Below are 25429 nucleotides of genomic sequence, written 5' to 3'. Positions count from 1 at the left end.
CCGATGAAGGACTGCTGCAGTATAGGGCAGCGGTCAGCAGTAGTGCACCTCAACCCTATCTATTGTGGACCAATACCAGTCCTTACAGAACAGCAGACTGTGCCTCACTCAACCCTATGTACTGTAGCACCCTTCACCAAGTTACCAGTCCTTATAAGGACCTTTGTGGACCAAGTAGGTTGTGTGTGACTGATTAGCAGACTGTACGTCAGTCCCTATACCGCTGAAGGACTGCTGCAGTATAGGGCAGCAGTCAGCAGTGGTGCACCTCAAACCTATGTATTGTGGACCGATAGCGGTCCTTACAGAACAGCAGACTGCACCGCACTGGCGCACTGAACCCTATGTACTGTAGCACCCTAGACCAAGTTACCAGTCCTTATAAGAACTTTTGTGGATCAAGCAGGTTGTGTGTTAGTGATTAGCAGACTGTACGTCAGTCCCTATACCAATGAAGGACTGCTGCAGTATAGGGCAGCAGTCAGCAGTGGTGCACCTCAAACCTATGTATTGTGGACCGATAGCGGTCCTTACAGAACAGCAGACTGTACCACACTGGCGCACTGAACCCTATGTACTGTAGCACCCTAGACCAAGTTACCAGTCCTTATAAGAACTTTTGTGGACCAAGCAGGTTGTGTGTTAGTGATTAGCAGAGTGTACGTCAGTCCCTATACCAATGAAGGACTGCTGCAGTATAAGGCAGCAGTCAGCAGTGGTGCACCTCAAACCTATGTATTGTGGACCGATAGCGGTCCTTACAGAACAGCAGACTGTACCGCACTGGCGCACTGAACCCTATGTACTGTAGCACCCTAGACCAAGTTACCAGTCCTTATAAGAACTTTTGTGGACCAAGCAGGTTGTGTGTTAGTGATTAGCAGACTGTACGTCAGTCCCTATACCAATGAAGGACTGCTGCAGTATAGGGCAGCAGTCAGCAGTGGTGCACCTCAAACCTATGTATTGTGGACCGATAGCGGTCCTTACAGAACAGCAGACTGTACCACACTGGCGCACTGAACCCTATGTACTGTAGCACCCTAGACCAAGTTACCAGTCCTTATAAGAACTTTTGTGGACCAAGCAGGTTGTGTGTTAGTGATTAGCAGACTGTACGTCAGTCCCTATACCAATGAAGGACTGCTGCAGTATAAGGCAGCAGTCAGCAGTGGTGCACCTCAAACCTATGTATTGTGGACCGATAGCGGTCCTTACAGAACAGCAGACTGTACCGCACTGGCGCACTGAACCCTATGTACTGTAGCACCCTAGACCAAGTTACCAGTCCTTATAAGAACTTTTGTGGACCAAGCAGGTTGTGTGTTAGTGATTAGCAGACTGTACGTCAGTCCCTATACCAATGAAGGACTGCTGCAGTATAGGGCAGCAGTCAGCAGTGGTGCACCTCAAACCTATGTATTGTGGACCGATAGCGGTCCTTACAGAACAGCAGACTGTACCACACTGGCGCACTGAACCCTATGTACTGTAGCACCCTAGACCAAGTTACCAGTCCTTATAAGAACTTTTGTGGACCAAGCAGGTTGTGTGTTAGTGATTAGCAGACTGTACGTCAGTCCCTATACCAATGAAGGACTGCTGCAGTATAAGGCAGCAGTCAGCAGTGGTGCACCTCAAACCTATGTATTGTGGACCGATAGCGGTCCTTACAGAACAGCAGACTGTACCGCACTGGCGCACTGAACCCTATGTACTGTAGCACCCTAGACCAAGTTACCAGTCCTTATAAGAACTTTTGTGGAACAAGTGAGTTGTGAATGTTTAGCAGACTGCAGCAGAAGGGCAGCAGTCAAGTATAATATCCTTTCTATATTTGGAAGAAAGAATATTATACGTGTACAAGCCTATTACCGTACCACTGATACCAGTCCTGAAAAGAACCTTTGTGGAACTAATAGTAGCAGCAAGTCTTTAATCTGACCCTCACTGCCTGACAACACTGCTTCCTTTCTGTCCCTATACAAAGTGGCAAAAAAGAATATACTGGAACGATTAGTGGTTACTGGAACAGCTCTTTTGTGGACCTGATAGTAACAGCTAATGATGATGATGATGATGATGATGATGATGAAAGACTAATCTGGCTGTCCCTAAAATAGCAGCAGACACAGCGCTCTGTCCCTTTCTGTAAACTGACAAAAGGCACTCAGGCTGCTGCAACAATCAGTAGCACAGCAAACCTATATACACCTAACACCTATACCAGTCCTGAAAAGAACTTTTGTGTACCAAATAGCTAGCGTTTTATCTCTCCCTACTCCACACAGGAACCTTTCCCTATAATGACAGAAGAAAGAATGTAAAATGGCCACCGGATCGGGTGTATTTATAGGTTAGGGGGAATGTCCAAGTGTCCATGTGCTGTCATGTCTCAATTGGCTGGCCTGTACCCCATGACAGACGTGTCATCATAGGTCAAAGTTCTTTTACACATTAAACACGTAAGTCCGCCGGGGCGAACGACGGGAAAAGGCGAGCGAACGTGCGGACCGCGAACGACCGAAATTCGCCGCGAAACGACCGCCGGGCGAACCGTTCGGCCATCACTATTCTTAAGCTTCAAGGGTTTGTTTTCATCTGGAAGGTCTAGAAATATTACATTTCTCTTCTATTGGTGACTTATAAGTCAGATCCTGAAACAGAATGGAGTATCATTATTTTTAATTTACTAATACAAAATATACCTTCATTTACGTATTCATTTTACATATCACAATCCTAATATTTTATTATGACATGAAAGACATATTTTGGTAATAACATTTCTAATTACCTTACTTTGCTCTATTTTTCTTTAACTGGCTTATACTCCTTATGCTATTATTCTGTGTATTTTAAATATGACAGGATGCAATTTCTCCTTTTTGTCATGATTGGAAACCTTGTTTTCACAAAGAAAGGTTTCAAATCAACCCAGAAGACTGAAGTGAACTGTGTCCATTTACTTCTCTTCTTTAAGATTTAGAGTCATGCGTGCTCTACTCTAATTTTTGGCATCTTCCAATTCAGCATTTTCTGTAGATTTTTTGCTGAGTAGAATAACCATTCTTTGGGTAACACATAGAAAGACCTGCTGAACAAGTCTTGATATTATTAACAAATATACTGGCTTAAAGCCTCTCTCAGCACTTGTTCTAAAAACACCATTTACAGGTTTTATGAATACATTTGTGCGAGCATTATTTTGTTCTGTTACCAAATCTACCTGTATAGATTTAAATTGCAAAGGTTTAAAAAATGGGCAATATTTGTCATATAATTCTCCTGAATTAATTATCTCTAGAAGAAGTTAAATCAGATGTCTTTAATATTATCTTACTATATCTCACAATCTTTTCTGTTACTTTGACTGCAAAATAAACACTTAACAATTGCTTAATATGTGTGTCAAAGGTCTTTTGCATATTTGTCAAACCCCTGGAGAAAAAGCCTATTATTTTCTGATCACCTTTTTTTAATTGAGAAAAAGTTACTGAAATCAAATTCTCAGATACATCTATATGCAATACAACAGGAATTGACGAACCAACCAACTTATATTCGATGAGGAGCATTCTGCAGATCCCTTTTCAACATTTCAAAGGCATCTGTCTGGGTTTGACCCCACTGATCAAACACAACATCTTTTTTTCTCAAAAAATCTAATAGTTTAACTTTATCGTCACATTTCTGTAAAAACTCTTTGCAATGATTTACTTTCTCAAAAAATTGAGAAAAAAACTTGTCCACATGCTGGAAAATACATTCTCGTCTAGAGAATTTTGATAATACTTTCTTTAAACAATCGTGCACTATACCATCACAAATGTCCAATCCTGAAATTATTCTAGTGACTGCATAGGCTTCTTTATTAAAGCTGAAGGCAAGTTTATATTGACAGCTTTTAGCTAATGATAAAGAAAAATGACTATTGGCGATTTCCAGTACAGAAAATACTTTGGCTTTGGCATCCAGGTGTGACATTAAATTTAAATTAGGAACAATAGGTTTGTTATTTGTAGTGCACTTATTTAGTGATCTTAAATCAATTGATAAAGAATAGAAATCATCACCATTCTTGGCAGGCCAAATACAATTATTTACCACTGATTGTGCTTTCTTTAATATTCCTTTTTGTAAAAATTCTTGTACTATGTCAGAAACTGGACCTATTGATTCTTGTGGCAACTTATATTGAATTTGGGGTTTAGGATCGTTTCCCCTCAATGTCTATTTCAATATCGTTAAACAAACCTGTATCAATTTTGTTCTGACCCCAAAGACTTTTATGTGATCGATCCAATTGTTCCAATATGAGATTGTTTCCTGTATGTGGCCTATTATAATCTGAAGACATGTCAGCTGCTGTACAAAAATTTCCAACATTACTGTAAATGGAGGGATCTAGTAACATAAATTTGGGCATAGATGCATCTTTCCATATAGTAGAATTACTTAAATCATTAATTCAATTTAATTTACTAATCACATCTAAAATATTCTCTGTATTTTTAAAAACCATATGTCGATATTAGTTTTCAAAAGTCCTGGAATTTCAAAAGTCACATCAGAAACTTTAGTTGCAACTGTATTTTCTTTTCCACTGAAATCAATTAACTTCTTCAGAGCCGTGCTATAGCCGATTGACGGCTACAGCATGGACCTACTTTGCCGGGAGGGCATTAATAGATGTCCTCCCGATCACCCACAGCTGTCAGGGCAACATCGGTCCCGATCAAGGAGAGCTGCCACCAGCTCACCTGTGCCCAGCCAAAATTGTAAAAAAATGGTGTGGGGGTTCCCCTTAAAATCTATACCAGACCCTTATCTGAGCACGCAACCTGGTAGGCCGCAGGAAAAGAGGGGGGGAAGAGAGAGCGCCCCTCCTCCTGAACCATACCAGGCCACATGCCCTCAACATGGGGAGGGTGCCTTGGGGTAGCCCCCCAAAGCACCTTGTCCCCATGTTGATGGGGACAAGGGCCTCATCCGCACAACCCTTGCCTGGTGGTTATGGGGGTCTGTGGGTGGGGGGCTTATCAGAATCTGCACCAGATCCTGGCGCCCTGTGTGTGTACTGGTAATGGGGTACAAATGTAAGCACAAAAAAAGTGACAAAAAGGATAAAAAAGACAAGAGACGTTTTTTAACAAGTTTATTCGATTCTTCTTCTTTCCGCTTCTTTCATCTTCTTTCTTCTGGTCTTCCGTCGGTGTTCCTGTTCCTCCATCTTCTTCTTCTCCATCTTCTTCTTCATCTTCTTCTTCCACCGCTCTTCTCATCTCGCATCTTGCTCCAACAATCTGCCTCTGTGGGAGTGTTCAGCTGTGTGCCCCCAGATCCCGCCCCCCGTGTGAAATGGTAACTGGGTACACCCCTACCATTTCACAAAAAAGTATCAAAATGGTAAAAATGACAAGACACAGCTTGGGACAAGTCCTTTATTAAAAAATAGAAATGTCCCACAAAGTCAGAGGGATGGGGTGCCAGAGGGGGCGGGGCCACCCAGGAACATCACAGTATGGCCCCGCCCTCAGTTATAAAAGAACTGACAAAGCGAAGACGCGTCATATGGCGGGACCCTCCCATGGAGGTGGATCGGTCGCATTTTTTTTCTTTTTCGGTCCGTCTGTGGAGCATGAGAAGAAGAATGGACTTTGCAGTACATTTTTATTTTTTTATTTTTTAATAAAGGACTTATCCCAAGCTGCGTTTTGTAATTTTTACACTTTTTTTGTGAAATGGTAGGGGTGTACCCGTTACCATTTCTCATGGGGGGAGGCCAGGTTTTGGGGGTCCCCTTGTTAAAGGGGGCTTTCAGATTCCGATAAGCCCCCCATCCACAGACCCCGATCAACATGGAGACAAGATGCATTGGGGGCTACCCCAAAGCACCCTCCCCATATTGAGGACATGCGACCCGGGACGGTTCCGGAGGAGGGGGGCTCTCTCATCCCTCCTCTTTTCCTGTGGCCTGCCAGGTTGCATGCTCGGATAAGGGTCTGGTATGGATTTTTGGGGGGACTCCCACACCATTTAAAAAAAAATTGGGTCGGGGTTCCCCTTAATATCCATATCAGACCCAAAGGGACTGGTAATGGACTGAGGAGTTCTCATGCCATTTTTTTCAATGACTTCTTTTATCTGTATGGCCAGGACTGACAATTCATTATAGCCACGAGTAGTTTTAAATTACTTTTTTCCTTTAGTAATATCATTTTGTGCAGGGACTGTTCTAAACACGGGAACACATGTGCCACACAGGCATACTATAGACACCCCCCAGGTACGAAATTTAAAGGAATATTTCACTTTTATTGTTTCACTTTAAGTATTATTAAAATCATTGCTCCCGAAAAAATGGACGCTTTTAAAACTTTTTTTTGCATTGATACATGTCCCCTGGGGCAGGACCCAGGTCCCCAAACACTTTTTATGACAATACCATGCATATAAGACTTTAAAGTTAGCACTTTTGATTATTCATGTTCGTGTCCCATAGACTTTAACGGTGTTTGCGCAGTCTAACACATTTTTTGCCTGTTCGCATGTTCTGCTGTGAACCAAATTGGGGGGGGGGGGTGTATGGCTCATCCCTAGTTATAATTAGGGATGAGCCGAACACCCCCCCATTCGGTTCGCACCAGAACATGCGAACAGGCAAAAAATTTGTTCGAACACGTGAACACCGTTAAAGCCTATGGCACACTAACATGAATAATCAAAAGTGCTAATTTTAAAGGCTTATATGCATGGTATTGTCATAAATGTTTCAGTTTAATAATGCTTAAACTGAAACAAAAAAATGGAATATTCCTTTAAATTTTGTACCTGGGGGGTGTCTATAGTACGCCTATAAAGGGCCACATGCTTCCCGTGTTTAAACAGTCTGAAAGCAAAATTACATTTCTAAAGAAAAAAAAAGTTATTTAAAACTACTTGAGGCTAGAATGAATTGTCGGTCCGCAATACACATAAAAGTTCACTGATAAAAACGGCATTGAGATTTCTTCACAGGGGAACCCCCGAACCAAAATTAAAAAAAAAAAATGGTGTGGGGGTCCCCTCAAAATCCATACCAGAACCTTATCCGAGCACACAACCTGGACATTTTTTTTTTCCTCAGTTTAGGCCGATACATATTCTTCTACATATAGAAGGGGAGAACAGAATTGTGACTTTGAATGAAGCACATATCAGTAAGAGAGTAAGTCAAGTGACTATAATATTTATTTTGTATAGTCCATGATATGTTATAAAAGCATTTTGGGCAACAACCTCTAAAATGCTCTGGGCATACAGCCTCCACACAATAAATCATGGACTAATATATTCATAATAGTTTACAATCCAATAAACATTCACATAAAACACAAAAACACAGTAAATGCATGTATATAAGTTTCTTGCTGTGGTTGAAGCCAAAATGGACAAGATAACCATTTAACTAAATAACCAGTTAACTAAATAATAAATTAAAAAATCGATAAAAAAATGCCTAAATAATAAATTACGAATTGGAGAGGATCATATGAATCTTGATCTTGACTCTCTTACTGATGTGTGCTTCATTCAAAGTCCCAATTCTGTTCTCCCCTTCTACATATTATTGATAGGGATGGAGGCAGGCATCCCTTTGGTGCTAGCCTCATTCAAAGTCCCAAAAACCTTTTTTTTTTTTTTTTTTTTCCTTTAATGATTATCATATTCTTCTACATATTTTTGGTTAAAAAAATAGCAATACGCGATTAATGCTTGGTTTGCGCAAAAGTTATAGCATTTACAAAATGGATATTTTTATGGCATTTTTTATTAATATTTCTTTAAATGGCAGCAATCTGCGATTTTTATCATGACTGCGACATTATGGCGGACACAGCGGACATTTTTGACACAGTTTTGGGACCATTGTCATTTATACAGCAATCAGCGCTATACAAATGCACTAGGTGGCAGTGTAGAGGTTAACCGTGTCCTGGGGCGTGTTTCTAACTGTGGGGGGGCGTGGCTGTTTGTGACACATCACTAATCATAGCTTCTGATCACAGGGAACAGACATCAGTGACACTGTCACTAGGCAGAACGATCTTCTTTTATATCTCATCTTATTTACATTAGCATCTCATAGTTTCATAGTTAGTAAGGTTGAATAAAGACACCAGTCCATCCAGTTCAACCTGAGTGAGTGTCTACAATTGTCCCTATCCCTGTACATTGCACACTCACAGCAGTCCCTACCCTCAAGGAGCCCACAATCCTAGGTCGCCATTCATATACTAGGGCCAATTTTGGTCAGAAGCCAATTAACCTACCTGCATGTCTTTGGATTGTGGGAGGAAACCGGAAACCCACGCAGACACAGGGAGAACATGCAAACTCCAGGCAGGTAGTGTCGTGGTTGGGATTTGAACCAGTGACCCTTCTTACTGCTAGGTGAGAGTGCTAACCACTACACCACTGTGCTGCCCTGTAAATCCTTGCCCTGTAAATCCTTGCCCTGTGATCTCCCCAGTCTTCCTCTACGTGAGACGATCGTGGATATCCCTGCGGCAATCGAGTGTGCAGGACCTGTGACCCGACTCACGGAGCTTGCCATGGGCGCATTCGCCGGCCGCCTCTTAAAGGGCAACATACAGGTATGTTAGTTTGCCTGCACAAGCCCTTCTGCCGCAGTATATCCATGTGAGGCGGTCGGCAAGCGGTTAATAGATGAAGCTGGGTGTATGAGGTTTATTCCATTGAACACCTGGTACGACACTATTGGAGGCACTTATATTTTTGCATGTCGGTCTGGAGTTGCTGTTGATCATCTTGGAGGCAACCTTTAATGGAGAAGTATACGAGGTGCAAAGCGTGTTTGATCCCTGCAGGACCTTGGTGGGAACCATTAAAGATTAGCATGGAGCCTTTCTTCCTGATGGGAATTATCATTAGTTGTGAGCGAGTTCGAAGGAGGTAAGCAGCCATTTCACCTGGTGAAGGGAGCACTAGTCACAGATTATTGGTTTATCTGAGAAGCACTCTTTTCTCACAGTGGAGTTTGAAGCATACTCTATATAAGAAGATGTTGTGCTCTTTTTTATGGTGCCATTCATTCAGTCCTAAAAATTCATAGAATTCAGCCAGCATTCCTAAAACAGGTCATGCGTTGAAATGCAGTTAGGCCCCCATTTATAACAGAGAGTGGATGTTGTTGCCCGTTCATGCATTTTACGAGGCATACATTGGTTCTGTAATAGGCGGGAAGGCCAATCACATAGCTTCCACTTTGCGTGCTGTAGAGTCCAGAAGCAATTATAGTGCTAAACATATATGTAAAGGATCAGCACTGTGATTTATATATGTGCCCTATTTTTAATCTTTTGCCAAAAAAGACAAGAAGTACACAAAGCACTAGTAATTAGCTCACTGTTGCTAAACTTTTCCTCATTTCTTACCATGCCATGCTCTGGCATGCTCACAGTGTCTCTGTGTGTAGGTGGCCATCTTGATTGAGGCAAGGCTTTGCTCCCTTTTTTTAGAATTCCCCCTGTTGTGCTTTTTAGGGACAGTTTCCTGCACAATATTTATTACCGTATATACTCGAGTATAGGCCGACCCGAATATAAGCCGAGGCCCCCAATTTACCCCCAAAAAAACTGGCAAACTTATTGACTCGTGTATAAGCCGAGGGTGAGATATGCCTGTCCATCCCTGTGTGTGTGTCCGTCCCTGTGTGTCCGTCCATCCCTGTGTGTGTGTGTGTCCATCCATCCATCCATCCCTGTGTGTGTGTGTGTCCATCCATCCATCCATCCCTGTGTGTGTGTGTGTCCATCCATCCATCCATCCCTGTGTGTGTGTGTCTCCATCCATCCATCCCTGTGTGTGTGTGTCTCCATCCATCCATCCATCCCTGTGTGTGTGTGTCTCCATCCATCCATCCATCCCTGTGTGTGTGTGTCTCCATCCATCCATCCCTGTGTGTGTGTGTCCATGTGTGTGTGTGTGTGTGTGTGTGTGTGTGTGTGTGTGTGTGTGTGTGTGTGTGTCCAGCCTACCTGTGTCCCGAGCCTCCGTCCCGTGCCTTGCCTCCTTGCCTCCGTCCCGTGCCGTGCCTTGCCTCCTTGCCTCCGTCCCGTGCCGTGCCTTGCCTCCTTGCCTCCGTCCCGTGTCGTGTCGTGCCTTGCCTCCGTCCCGTCCCGTGCCGTGCCGTGCCTTGCCTTGCCTCCGTCCCGTGCCTTGCCAGGATCGCCTCGGCGGCCATTCTAAAATTCAAAAGCCCCGCCTCCGCCTGTGATAGGCGGAACACTGAATTTCCCAGCAGCCTGTGTTCCGCCTATCACCGATATCGTCTCATCCTCGTACTACGGACGAGGATGAGACGATGTCCGTGATAGGCGGAACACAGGCTGCTGGGAAATTCAGTGTTCCGCCTATCACAGGCGGAGGCGGAGAAGGAGGCGCGGCTTTCAAATTGTAGTATGTCCGCCGTCTGTCTGCTCGATACGCTGATCGAGCAGTCAGACGGCGATGACTCGAGTATAAGCCGAGGGGGGCACTTTCAGCCTCAAAAAAGAGGCTGAAAATCTCGGCTTATACTCGAGTATATACGGTAAGTAATTTTTAATGAAGATATTTTTAAGATACAAAATCAATCTATATGACACAGTCTATACATGTGAAACGTATTCACGGAGACAAGTGATCATACAAAATAGTTACATTTATTGGTTGACAAAAGACAAATATTTACATGAAATTAAAATATCGATTGCGTCACATGAACACCTTGACAATTAATGCAAAAACCCACAAAATGGGAGTGTCGTACTTTGGACTTAATTATCACCATTATCACTTCTCGGTAGAATCAATAACCTTTTAATAATTGACAATTTAACAGAATGTCTGTACTTCACACGTCCAACCGTTTACTATACTGCAGGTAAGTAAGTGTTTAACAATGTGAAATAAATTAGACGTGTGTTTGTCAATAAAATTGGCAACTATGCAAAAAAAAAAGAAATTTATAATGACAAATAGAATTTAGAGAAAAATCGAAAAGGCGGTTATTAATTCTGGAGAAAGATTTTCAATAATAGAATATTCAAAACATCAATATTTAAGAGAACATAGAAGATATAATAAACAAATATTTACCCATTCCAAATATGGCTATTAGTGTGGATTGTTGGGTACCAGGATTTTTAAGATGGCTGCCAGGGCATTCAACATGGATTCTCTTACAGAGGAATTACTTTGTGTGACCTCCAAGTTCCAAGGAGCAGGGATCTTCATGAATGTAAAAATGTGTATTCATGCATGGTGCATGAGTGTCAGTTTGTCTGGGAGTCTTCCAGTGTCCCTTCTCAGGGTGGGTCCTTAAGCTTTTCCTTTATGGCATCTTTCTAGTTTCTTAAATATCCCCTTAAACAAAAAGATCATAAAATTATACTAAGTTCTGCCCAGAAGGTATGTGTTCCCTCCTCATTGGCAGGCAACATGTAATGGTTAGCTTTCCCAGGAGTCTAATGATTTTAAGGTAATAGCACCTTCAACCACCAGGTGTCTCACATGTGTTTGGTCACATGTTTTTTTAATAAGGGGGCCCCCGGATACCGGCCCCCCACCCTATGTGAATGAGTATGGGGTACAATGTACCCCTACCCATTCACCTGTAAAATAAAAGTACCAAAAAAAACACAACACACGAGATAAAATATTTTATTGCACAGCTCCGGGGGTCTTCCGTCTTCGGGGGTCTTCTCGCCGGACTCCTCCGCTATCTTGTTGTAGCTCTTTAGCCTTCCGTTCTTCTTCTTCTTCTTCTCCAGGAGATGTTGCCTCGACGCTCTCTCCGGCCGGAATGCCAGAGCCACGCTGCGCGGCCACTTATATAGTGACAATGGGGCGGTGTCACATGGTATATGTCACATGGGTTGGTCACATGGGTTGATGTCACATGGGGACTATGACATCGTCAGGGGGCGGGGTCACCATGTGACACCAACCCATGTGACATATACCATGTGACACCGCCCCATTGTCACTATATAAGTGGCCACGCAGCGCGGCTCTGGCATTCCGGCCGGAGAGAGCGTCGAGGCAACATCTCCTGGAGAAGAAGAAGAAGAAGAAGAAGAAGAAGAAGAAGAAGAAGAAGAAGAAGAAGAAGAATGGAAGGCGGCGGCGACATCGACAGCGGCGACAGAAGACCGGGCCACCGCCTCTAAAAGAGCTATAAGAAGGCGCGGTGGCCCGGCAGAAGAACCGAAGAGGGGGACAAGACCCCTGAAGTCGGGAGACGAGGCCGACGGCGGGGAGGAAGAAAGCCGGACTCCTCCGCTAGCAAAAGAGCTACAACAAGATAGCGGAGGAGTCCGGCGAGAAGACCCCCGAAGACGGAAGACCCCCGGAGCTGTGCAATAAAATATTTTATCTCGTGTGTTGTGTTTTTTTTGGTACTTTTATTTTACAGGTGAATGGGTAGGGGTACATTGTACCCCATACTCATTCACATAGGGTGGGGGGCCGGTATCCGGGGGCCCACTTATTAAAGGGGGCTCCCGGATTCCGATAAGCCCCCCACCCGCAGACCCCGACAACCAACGGCCAGGGTTGTCGGGAAGAGGCCCTTGTCCTCATCAACATGGGGACAAGGTGCTTTGGGGTGGGGGGGCTGCGTGGCCCCCCCTTCCCCAAGGCACCCCCCATGTTGAGGGCACGCGGCCTGGTACGGCTCAGGAGGGGGGGCGCTCACTCGCCCCCCTTTCCTGGCCGGCCGGGTAGCGTGCTCGGACAAGGGTCTGTTGTGGACTTGGGGGGAACCCCCACGCCGATTTTTTTTGGCGTTGGGTTTCCCCTTTAAGTCCATACCAGGCGGCGGTGCCCGCGACGTCTCCGTCGCGGGCCCCGCCTACCTGCATACCCGCTCGAAATGAGCGGACTTTTCTCCGGGCGGGAAAAGTCTGCTCATTTCAAAAGTTGGGCGGACTGGCACACACACGGGCGGATTGTCCGCGGATTGTCCGCGGATTGTCCGCCCAAATGCGAGTTCAGCGGACAGTCTTTCCAACATTCCGAAAGACTTAGTTGGCCAGACTGTCCGCTGAAAAAGTCCGCTGAAGCCCACACACGAGCGGACTGTCCGCTCAAATGTGTTTCAGCGGACTAAGTTGGGCAGACAATCCACCCGTGTGTACGCAGCCTTACACCATGTTTTGAGATGGACTTTGAGCTTCCAATAAATGTTTAGATAGCTGAGCTGTGCCCTTCAAGTCCCTACAATTCACACAATAGGTTTTGTTGGACAAGGTGTCAGCTATTGAATTTTGTCTTCATGGTTGTATATTGTCCAAACAGTCTTCACTTACGCACAATGGGGTTTTCTAGTTAAGGATTATTTCCATGTGATAAATACTTATGCAAGTTTGGTCTTCTCAATCTAACCAACAAAATAAGTAAACATCTTTTTGTTTGGTGACAAAAGCTACCATTGTTCCGGTCTCTTGTTTCAACACAGGGTTTGTAAAAGTTACAGATAACTAATCCCCTGCACATTTGGAAAAACAAAAAGTGTGAGAGCATTATTTTGTTTTAAGGGTCTCCAAAAGGGTAACAGTTCAATAATATCAAAATTATAGTTCATCCACTTTTTGAGGCCTACTGAAATCTCTCATCTCTGCCAGTGAATATAAATGTATTTCTTCATGAATTCACAACACCCCCTAATGACTGATGTTCTATTTAAGAATCAGTTGGAGAGGTGGAAGAAGCACAGAACCACAGAATGAATAAAGCAGAAGCAGGCCGATCCTTGCACTGCAGTTCCCACGTACAGCTTCCTCTCCTGCAATGAGAACAGTGAGCAGCACAGTAGTCACATCACCAAATCTCAAGCAGTCAGAATCAGCAGTGCCTTAGATGATATTATTCTGCAATTATACAGTTATGAGTCTACAGAACTGCTGTGTCTGGGCAAAGGAAGTTCACAGCTATTTTTTTAAAAGAAGAATTCCTTTTAAAAGGTATACTTTTCAGGGTACTGCTTGAGCACAGGCACCATTTCTAGATGTCCCTATTGGATAGCAAATGTTCACTTTCTAAGCTTAGGTCTATTTCATTATTGAATTAATGTTCATTATTTTTCTCATTACAGAAAAAGGAGAGTCCTTTAAAAACCTTGTTGTCCAGCTGAAGATGGAAAACTGTTTAGTTTCAAAGCTGACATTAAAGGCCATTCTAGATATTGGGCCACAGATTCCGAAGAGCAATAAGCCCCAGAAAATAGAAGATGTACCCTGGTGTACTCTGAGGAAGATCATGGCTCTGGACAGTACAGCAAGAAACACTCTGCTCAATACAGATCTGTCTGGCCTGGATAAAGATGAAGATGATCTCTTTGATATTGATAAGTATGAGGATACACAAAATACAAGTTCCATCCACCCCTTGGACATCATCTGTGTTCTCCTGCATTGTTCAGATAATTTTCTACAACAAGAAATTGTAAACAAAATGGCCATGTGTCAATTTTCTGTCCCTCTACTGCTCCCCCCATCTGGTAATGGGTCACCTTGCATCTTCATGCTGTGGGCAATGAGAGACATTGTGAAGAAGTGGAGACCTCAGTGTTTAGCTGACAGTAAAGGGTTCAGAGAAGAAAATGTGGTGAATATTTCCATGCCAGTCATTTCCTTTGTAAGATTGGGGAAAACCAAGTTGTCAAAATCTAAAATCCTGAATCAAGTTCTTAATCCAGTCCAGCAGCATCACAACTTCTTCATCCATGACAATGTGGATGGTGGCAACATTGAGAGAAAAATATCTGAGGGACTTGTGGAAATGTCCTGGTATTTTCCTTCTGGTAAATCTGATGTTTTTCCAGAACCGTGTGCAGTTACCAACCTACGTGGAGACCTAGAGTCCAACTGGGACCAGTTCACATTTCTAGCAGAAGTTTCATCAGCTGTGTTTATATTTATTGAAACAATCGATGAGAGAGAATTCCAGCTGTTATCCAAATGCAGTCAGAGTGACACCAAGTTTTACATTGTTTTTACTCCAAATTCAGGAAAACATATTGAGAAAGAGACACAAAAACTTCTAGGGGACCTTCTTCCAGTTTTAAGAATTGATAAAGCAAATGTTATCCTGAAGAAGAGGACAGAAAATGATGTTATGTTAACTAACAAAATCCAAGAAAAAATTAAACAAATTCTAGAGAGAACCTGCAAATCTATTTCACTGAAAGATTTACCAAGATATTTCAGTGGGCATCCTTTTGTGACAGATGAAAGCACTGATGAATGCCAGAAAGGAAGAAACTATGCAGATAAAATCACTAGAGAAATAAAAGATGTGGCAGAGTATAAAATGACAACTATGAAATTACAAGGACATCTTTGGAAACAGTTGTCTGAAATAGATAAAGAACTTTGTAGAATGAAAAACCAAGGAGAGAAAGATGCAGAAACGCATCAATGTAATCCCCTACTAAAGCGCAGGGCCCTTCATGCAAAACAAACTGAACATAAATTTCCCAAGGGTATAGAGCTTTTTACCCAAGCTTTAACTGATTTGTCTCATAAAGAGAGACAATATTTTCTAAAATGGATGAAATTTAACCTTGATGCAATAGCTAGAGACAATTTGTCTAAGCTACAAGAAAACTACAAGGAAAAATGTAACAATCTGGCCCAAAACAAAAAAGAACTCAGGGACTTAGATCAGAAAATCTCTGACAGCTGTTTAGGATTGGAACACTTTCTACGTGAAATGGGCCAGTTTTATGAAGCTGAATGCTCTATAGCAAAACATACAGTAATTGACCAAAACAAGAAAAAATTTGTTGACCTTCCAAGAATAGCTGCTGATCTTTTGTTGGATGGGTTTCCATTAGAGCTGATTGATGGAGATGCCGCCAACATTCCCCTGCAATGGATAACGGATGTCCTTACTCAGCTGAACAAGAGAACAGGGGGGCAATGCAGACTGAGAGTGATAACTGTACTGGGAGTGCAAAGTACAGGAAAATCCACCCTCCTTAACACCATGTTTGGTTTGCAGTTCCCCGTGGCCAGTGGAAGATGCACACGAGGAGCATTCATGACTCTTCTTAATGTGAAAGAAGACTTTCAGGAAAATCTGGGCTGTCACTTCATCCTGGTGATCGATACGGAGGGGCTGAAAGCCCCAGAGTTGACCTCTTTGGAGGGCAGCTATGAACATGACAATGAACTGGCCACATTTGTGGTGGGGTTGAGTGATATCACCATAGTCAATATGGCCATGGAAAACACAGCAGAAATGAAGGATGTTTTACAGATCGTGGTCCATGCTTTTCTTAGAATGAAAGAAATAGGAATGAAACCTAACTGCCAGTTCGTACACCAGAATGTCAGTGACGTATCTGCTAATGATCAGAACATGAGACACAGAAAGATGTTACTAGAAAAGCTAAATAAAATGACAAAGGAAGCTGCTAAAATGGAGAAAAAATATGGGATATCAAATTTCAATGATGTGATGAAGTATGATCTAAATAAAGACAACTGGTACATTCCTGGCCTGTGGCAAGGAGACCCACCAATGGCTCCAGTAAATCTTGGCTACAGCTCACAGGTACATGAGCTTAAAATGTACTTATTTAAATTTATGGATGCTCAGAAATCAAAAAACAATGCTTTGAACATCTCTGATTTTAATACTTGGATAGAAAGTTTATGGAGATCGGTCAAACATGAGAAATTCATCTTCAGTTTTCGGAACAGCCTGGTGGCCAAAGCCTACAATAAATTATCTGTACAGTATTCCTCGTGGGAATGGGATTTCTGTAAAACAATTCACAACTGGATGATCAGTGAAGAAAATAACATAAAAAAATCAGTCTGAAGATAAATGTGAAAGTAACACAGAAGATCTGCATAGAATTCTTCTGGAGGAAGAAAACAAAATGATTGCATCACTAGAAAAATATTTTGAAAACACTGAAAATACTAATCTCATCGAAAGACACAGAGAAGACTTCAAAATAAGTATACAGGGCTTGAGAAAAAGACTTGAAATAAATGCCCTTAACAAGTGCCATGAGGCTGCATGCATCCAGAAAGCGAAAATTAAGATCCAGGACATTCAAAAAACATCCCAGACATTGCTTGAAGAAAGAATAACAAATCTTCTGCAAAGTTATCGACAGGATAATCATGAAGTAAGTGAACAAGAAAGGCAACAGGAATTTAATTTGGTGTGGCAGAAGACGTTATCAGATTTGCAGTTTGAAGAACTTAAGAGATGTAATGTGGATCATTCTCTTCTTCCCCTTCTCAAAAATGACATGAGCAGTAAAGGACCTCATATAAATGAAGCATTAATCAAGGTTAAAAGTTTAAGTCAAAATGCAAAGAAAAGTCTTCCAATGGATATACGGTATGTTGATGGTGCATGTACCTCATTTCCACAAAAATCTAAATTTGTTCAGCAAGAACTTTATGGTAAGATTGGCATTCTAGCAGATTCCATCATTGAAATGAGTGACAAGTATTTAAAAGAGAAGATTTCTTCCTCCGGGGATTACAATGAAATATACTCTAAAGAGCTACTACACCAGATCAATACAAAGCTCACTAGTAAAGATGTAAAAAAGCTTCGCTTTACTTCAGAGTTTGAGCTGGATCTCAAACTTTTCATTTTTGGAAAAGCATCTCAAGCCTTCCAGATGCTACATGAAAAGTTTATCCAAGAGAACGACCCTAAACTATGCCTTGAAAAACTAAAAGTTCAATACTTGTCCACATTTCTCAGTATTTTCCATAAGAAAGATCAAAATTTTAGCAGAGCTAATCAGTTTTGTGAGCTGTGCTTGAAACCAGCAGTAAAGGATTATCTTTTCAAACATCTTGGACAAAAAATAGTGGATGAGATTTTAGGTGATCCAGAAACTGTCACATTTACTAGCAGAAGTTGTTTCCAGTATACTGTTTTGGAGGAGCTACTAAAAGAAATGTCATTCCAAAAGTATGATGAATACATAAATTCTTATGAAAGTTTTGTAAAAAAATGGATCCTATCTCACATCATGAGGAAATACTGCAACTCACCAGCTTTAGAAATCTTGCAGGGACATATTCTGTCATCTATTAACAAGAAAATAAAGACAGTCCTTAAAAATGAAAGATGCCGGAAAAGTCAAACAGTGTCAAGTTTTTTGGAGAATTTCTGTGAACTCTTAAAAAAAGACTTAGTGATTTCCCAGGAAGAGATGAAAGTCATCGCTTTTCACCACACAGGGATTGTTGAGGAGTTCTCATCTGAAATTGAACACTACCTCAAGGAGACACAACGACAAATCCAATCAGAACTTACATCTATGCCTCTGAGTTCTTTACTTCAAACAGTGACAGTGAAACCGCAGGATGAATTGTTCAGGAAGGTGGTTGGTTGTAGAAAGCAGTGTCCCTTTTGCAAAGTCCCCTGCGAGCTCGGAGGTGAAGACCATAAGATACATGAAGCATCAATGCACAGATCACAAGGGCTAGGAAAATTCCAATGGTGTGATGATAAGACCCTCATTGTTAGCATCTGTTCCACTCATGTTGTAGCTAACTGTAGATTTAGAAATGTAGACACAAAATGGGAATGGTTTCCATGCAAAGAATATAGTGACATATATCCAAATTGGAATATTCAGCCAGATGCCAGTATTGAGAGCTCAGATTACTGGAAGTATGTCTTTGTGCAGTTTAATAAAAACTTTGCAAAACTTTATAAGGCAAAACCAGCTAAGCTTCCAGGGGTGTGGAAGCAAATAACCAAAGAGCAAGCTCTTCGCAGCTTGAAGAAAGAATTTAACATTTCAAGCTCCTCTACAACAGTTGTGGTGGTGTAGAAGAACAGAAGCATCACATCAAAGGCTTTAGAGTCTACAAAATATTTATTATCATAAAAATCCAAGATAAAAATCTAACACATTTTGGGGGCTATAATGTACACCCTTTAGTACTAAAAATTCTGTTCATGGAAAGGTGGACTCAAATGGATTTTGCAATTGTGAAGTAAATCAAATTTGTAATAATATTGAGCCTTTGAGAGCATGCAACTTACCAGTCTTGTTTTTATTTTGTACAATTAAAGGGGTTGTAAAGGTTTTTTGTTTTTTTTAAATAACAAACATGTTATACTTACCTCCTTTGTGCAAGGGTTTTTCACAGAGCGGCCCGATCCTCCTCTTCTGAGGTCCCCCAGCGATGCACCTGGCTCCTCCCCGCATGGAGTGCCCCACAGAGAGATGCATTTCACTCGTGCAGGGGCACGCTCCTGAGTCCTGCGGCTGTGTCCATTGACATAGACAGCAGGACTCGGCTCCAGCGTCACTAGATTTGATTGACAGCCATTTGCTCCCTCTGCTATCAATCTATCCAATGAGGACCCAAGGCAGCGTCTGGAGCTGCTGTGCTCCTCCCTGTAGCTGGAACGATCGGGTTCAGGTAAATAAAAAGGAGGGCTGATGCACTACGGGAGGTTTTCACCTTAATGCATATAATGAATTAAGGTGAAAACTCCTTGAGAGTTTACAACCCCTTTAAGGTAGGGTTTAAATCCCTGTCAGGTTTTAACTTTCTATTACAAAGATTTCTTCTTAATCACTGTCCTGATGACAACGAGCTCACCAAACAGGAAATGAGGAAAAAAACACAGACAGAAATAAATGAATTGAAAGTGGAGATTTTTCCTCACTTCCTGTCTGAGATTTCCTCTAAGGGAGTGTCAAATAGCAGTAAAAACCCAAAAGAGTCCTTATCATTCCTTGCCATATCCAAATGGAAACAAAATGTTTGATTGGGCATTCAGTTTAACTTCAGAGTTTCTTATTCTGCATGAATCCACCATGTCATCATGAATGAGGACAAGCTCAAGGTTTGATCTAAGCAAAAGTTCAGACCCCACTTTGGCTGTTTGGGCATTAGTCTGACAGTTTTTTCCATGGGAGCTTAAAGTCATATATAGTAGCGGTATTTCTTCCCCTAACACATATGATTGCTTCCTTCCTGTCAAAGGTTTTTAAGGAAGCAGCGGGTGCCATGTCCTTAGCAACCAGTGACATCACCCAGTCCCATATATTTACTGGCTGGGAATCCCCAGCCGTATAAACAAGGGGGCAGGAATAGTGATGACATCACTCACCAAATTCAGCAATATGTCACCCAGGAGACCCCGCCCCTTTGTTTAAATTTAACGTAGCTGCCTGAGAGAGGTTTCTTATAGGGGGTTGTCAGAATATGCGTCACCACTGACAAAGACAACACTATCCATTTGGGATAGAATGAATATTACGGGAAAGTTTGCCCCCCACCCCCCAATATCCCCTTTAACACCATTGAAAGGAATTCCCTGGTTTTCCCCAGGGGAAGAGAAAGGGAGTTTAGATCGCTCTGGAATGGACGGGAAGAGTAATTGTGCTAGCGTGGCCCCACGGGGTAAATTGCTATCATTCGTGGATTTGGTTTGAATACTGGGGAAAATACCAATGGCTGTATGGAAATACCGTCAACTGACAGATTTGTTCAATAAGTGGAAGCACCAGATCAGGCCAGTGAACCCGCTTACTACTTTTGAGGAATGGTGTGTTAACTTATCAGAGCCGGGTCATATATTGTCTCGAATGTATAGGCTGGTTCTGAGCACCCAAAATATGACAGCTCCCTATATCATTTGAGAATGCGAAAGAGAACTGGGCGATAATTTTACATCAGAGCAGATTAAAAGGCTGATGGGAATGACACATCATACTTCAATTTCCCATATACAGGAGATGTCTTATAAGTTCCTGACAAGATGGTATAATACACCAGCTCTATTGGCTCAGATATATCCATCGGCAGATATTAACTGCTGGAGGGGATGTAACCAAAGGGGTTCATTTCTGCATTTATGATGGCAACTTGAAATATCCAGTTGCGAATGGCTATTCCCTGGATCATCTAGAGAGACACATTTCAAGTGTCAGCAGTTCCAAGAGTACCTGAGCTTTATTACCCATACCCTCTATTCCCTACTTAGAGACTGTGTTCTGTTCAACGTTTCTGCAAATAAAAATTCCTAAAGGGATTGAAGTGTCGGTCTCTACAGTTTATTGTGTCATCAACCTCGGGAAACCCCTAGACGCACACGAGGTGTAGAAGGTAACGGTAAGCCCAGCAAAACCAGCCACTCCTTCAGGGGTCAGTGCTACATATATATACACATTGATTATATTTAGTAAGTGTAATACATTTTTGACAGATACATGCTCTAATTTCACTGTTATATTATAATTTTTTTTATCACAGTAAATAAATGAAGCTGTACAAACCAAAGAACAAAATCAATAAAACATGTTGGTACTTGTTTTCTCTCCTTGTTTTTAAAGCAGTTGGTTAGATTTTTTTCCTATATGATTTTCAGTTTCAATTAGAGTTCATTCAATAAACATTGGGAAACAAAGTACAAGAACATGTAATTCTTACAGTCTTATAAAGGCACATATTTGTGCAGAACATATAAGCATAAAATAATGGGTATACAGTCATTGAAAGAATAAACAAATGTGACCTCACTGTCGCCACCAGTCATTAAAAACCCTCTCATGAGATAACCATTTCCACAAAAATAGCAGTAGGGAAGAAAGTCATAGCCAGGAAATGGTAAAGTGCAACCAGATATAAAACCTTGCCAAGGTGTATGATTTAAAGCAGAGTTCCATCCATTTTTTAGTTTATTAAAAGTCAGCCAATACAAAAAGTGTAGCTGCTGACTTTTAATAAACAGACACTCACTAGTCCCACGGTCCAGCGATGTGGCCACCCAGAGCCTCGCTCCTCTTCCCCTCCTCTCTGCGGCACCATCATAGCAACTGTGGGCACCCGGCCGTGACAGCTTATGGCATCATGGCTTGGCACCCACTCTGCTATTGGCCAGGAAATCTTCTGGGACCTGTTACGTGTCCCAGAAGATTGCAGGGAGGGAGGGCTGCCTTGGGGGAGAGAAGGAGTCACCCAGGCGGCCGAGAGGGCGGAAGGAGGAAGTGGGACAGGAAGTCCCTCTAAAAAGAAGGTACCCACTACCCCCCACCAAAAAAAATTAATTGCCAAATGTGGCATGTAAGGGGGTGAGGAGTGCTTAAAGTGGAGTTTCCACTTTTGGCTGGTATTCCGCTTTAAGTGGAGTCGCCACTGACATGGACATTCACTGTACTGTTCATTTAAGCACAAGAGACTCCATTTTGTCCTCGCTGCTGAAATGTGTTCTGTAACCTTCACCTAACACACAGAAACATCTCCAACTAAACACTATCTACTCCCACCTCCCTTCTCAATATTTTACTTTTACAATTGTTAGATTCGCTAGCTTTTAATAATATATTTATATTTGTTAGCTCTTAATAACATATTTCTATTTGTTAGTTTTTAATACCATCTCACACCACCCCTTTCTTATCTATGTATAAAATAACATGTTATAATAAATTTTGTCACTGAACGGACATTTTAAACACAGTGATTGAGTCCTGTGAATCTGTTCCTGGAGCTGCAGTATTAACTTTATTTTAGAGTCCCAATCAGAAACTAATCATAACAGTTTTGGCGAGCCAGATATCAGGAGGTTGGCAGAGTTTCCAGAAGGAACCGCGCTTTAATCGGGATCATCGGGAATGCAGACATCTAAATGCCGGATAAGTAAGCTGTCTTTAAGCTTGCTATATTTCTGCCTTTCCTATGTATCCTATCTGTCGGTTCTCAAGGAAACCAGCCCACCCTCGGACCTTTCTGGTTGGGTAACGTGTGTGTGTGAATGTGTTTGTGTCCCCCTTCACGGGTCGGACTGTGTGTGGATAGAGAGAATCCTTTGCAGTTCCCTGCGTTGACTCCTTGTGGGTGATCTGGGTCAGAGGCGCATGGTAGGGTCAGATAAAACTCACAGAGAAGAGACGAGGAGGGTCTCTTAATGAGTGTTTTGTCTATTGTCATAAACCCCTTCTATCCACGTAGATAAGTGGAGACTTTTCTTGTAAATCTGCAGATTTTCTGTACTATTTGTTTTAGAGGCAAGAGTGTATAGGCACAAGTAGAGAAGACTGGCCAGTCATTATGGGCATTAAATTAAGTAAGGAAATGAAGGGAGAGAGGCCTTTAGAAAATGCCCAGCGCAAGATGAGCGCTAGAGAATATATGAACCGAAGGTACGGTTCCGCCTATACTGAGCCCCTAGTTAAATGGGTAGAATGGACAAAGGGAACAGCTAAACCTTTAAAATCTGAAGGGACTTTTGATTTACAAGTATAGCAAACTTTTCTGCACGATTATGGCCCACTACTGTGCAGTGAAGGAACGTGGAGAATAGCTTGCACATGGGAGACAGAAGCTAAAGTAGCAAATCAAACGGGCTTGATGGAGATGTTTAATAAAAGTACTGCACAAATTTACTACGTTTGGCCAGAAGACTCTACAGAGGAGGACCCCCCACCTTATGTAGCTGCCAGTTTGGCTTTAAGGTGTCCACGCACAAAAGCAAAAGAATTTGATTACATGGAACACACAAAAGATGAGCTGGGCAATATAGTAGAGAGCAGAGGTTTAACAGCCCCTTATCATCCTACAAAGAGGGATTTGGCTCGTATCCTAGAAACAGATGATTGGAATAAATCCAAAGGCACATATGCAACTAGATGTCTCTGAACTTAAGGCTTTGGCCAGAGAAAGAGAGATAGAGTCTGAACTTCTGGAGCAAACCATAATTTCCAAATAGTGGCAGCAAGATGAAGAGAGAAAGAAGGGAGGTGCCACCCCTTCTGCCCCGGTCACAGAGCAATCTGTTGCAGTTTATCCAGTCAGAACCCAATTAGTTTTTGAAGGTAATGCTGTTGACAGTAAGTCTCAAATTAAATGGCATGTACCTTTTAGTCCTCAAGATATGAGATCCATATTAGAGGGATTGGGAGATCCTAGAAAGAATCCAATTGGGTTTGCAAAGAAACTTAGCGCTGCACAGGAAGCATATGAGGCTTCTGCTACTGACATTCATCAGCTTCTTATTAAAGCAGTGGGAAGCAACATGTCTGGCTATATACTTAAAGAATGTGGTGTAGATGTCAAAAATCTAGGTAAGATGGTTAGTGGATGGGAGGTTTGTGAGAAATTGAAGGAAAAATTGCCCCAAATATATGGACAAACCAGACATGCTGAATTTATGAATGCTAAGCAAGGGAAAGAGGAGGCATCAAGGGCTTATTGGAGGAGGTTAAGTGATATGGCTTGTACTCCTCACCTGGTTGTCACCACATACGCTTGTCACCATCTGAACCAAATAAGTTTATCTTGGTCTCATCAGACCACAGAACATGGTTCCAGTAATCCATGTCCTTAGTCAGCTTGTCTTCAGCAAACTGTATGTGGGCTTTCTTGTGCATCATCTTTATCATCTTTAGAAGAGGCTTGTTTCTGGGATGACAGCCATGCAGAGCAATTTGTTGCAGTGTGCGGCATATGGTCTGAGCACTGACATGCTGCCCCCCCCCCCCCCCACACCCCTAAAACCTCTGCAGCAATGCTGGTAGAACTCAAAGAAAAATTGTGGCTGACTATGAACAGCATGTGATACACCATTTATTCATAGATTTTTTTTATGATGTGGGTTTAATGACACTTTAAGCCTTGATGAAGGGAGAGAGTGTTTGGCCTCATTGGCTATACTGGTATGAATTACTTTTATCATTAAATTACCTTGAACTATTGAACATTTGTTTAGTGTTCTCATTGAATTGTATGTGTGTGGATTCTTAACTCTGGGTACTTTTCCTTTCTTTCTGAGGGTGGTCCCCATTATGTGCTGTGCTGCTGAACCAGAACCTGTGTTTATTATGCTTCAGTTTATGACTGAGCAGGAGACTCTGTATCCTGTTCATTCATCTGTGTTTGCAGCTGAGGCCGCAGAAAGGAACCGCGGAATGTGTCTTCTCAGTCCCTTTCTCTGTTTCAAAAGTGAGACTTCAGGGGTCTGTTTATACCCTTGATATTTTATAGATCCCCCCCCCCCTTTCCCCCATAGCATTGTGCAAAAATATATAACACATTATTTTAACAAATTGTAAAAAAAAAAATTGTCAAAAAACCTGTCAACATTTTTTAATTAGACTAAAAAGCCACGTCCAATATGTTGTATAATTTAGCCACACTCACTGTTTGCCATTCCACCATCTCCCTGGTAGGGCCCCAGTGCATTACTTTGCCCAGATGCCCATGATGCCCTTAAGGTGACACTAGTGCCCAGTGACAATTTCAGTGACCCTTAGGAAATACAAATCCAACGTCCTGTTTGTTCTTGTGTTTAGAAATGAAATAAAGACAGATTAGAAAGGAATCAGGAAAAATGTTCCACTGGGCTTGGCTGTAGATAAACATGGCTGCAGATA

The 25429-nt window shown here is 42.2% G+C and overlaps 1 pseudogene across 1 annotated transcript in view; it reads left to right on the top strand.

The window, feature by feature from the left end:
- LOC143923446 (up-regulator of cell proliferation-like) overlaps positions 1-19663 on the top strand; it is a 32240-nt pseudogene extending 12577 nt beyond the window's left edge. The window contains exon 3 of the transcript XR_013261725.1: positions 14144-19663. The product of XR_013261725.1 is annotated as an up-regulator of cell proliferation-like (transcript). The remainder of the gene's footprint in view (positions 1-14143) is intronic.
- The last annotated feature ends 5766 nt before the right edge of the window (positions 19664-25429 follow it).

Source organism: Lithobates pipiens, unplaced genomic scaffold (genome assembly GCF_037356315.1).
Source record: "Lithobates pipiens isolate NorthernLeopardFrog02 unplaced genomic scaffold, aLitPip1_a1.2 Scaffold_22, whole genome shotgun sequence".
Lineage (NCBI taxonomy): Eukaryota > Metazoa > Chordata > Amphibia > Anura > Ranidae > Lithobates > Lithobates pipiens.
The sequence above is the reverse complement of the archived record's forward strand: the minus strand, read 5'-3'. Positions and strand labels throughout refer to the sequence as shown.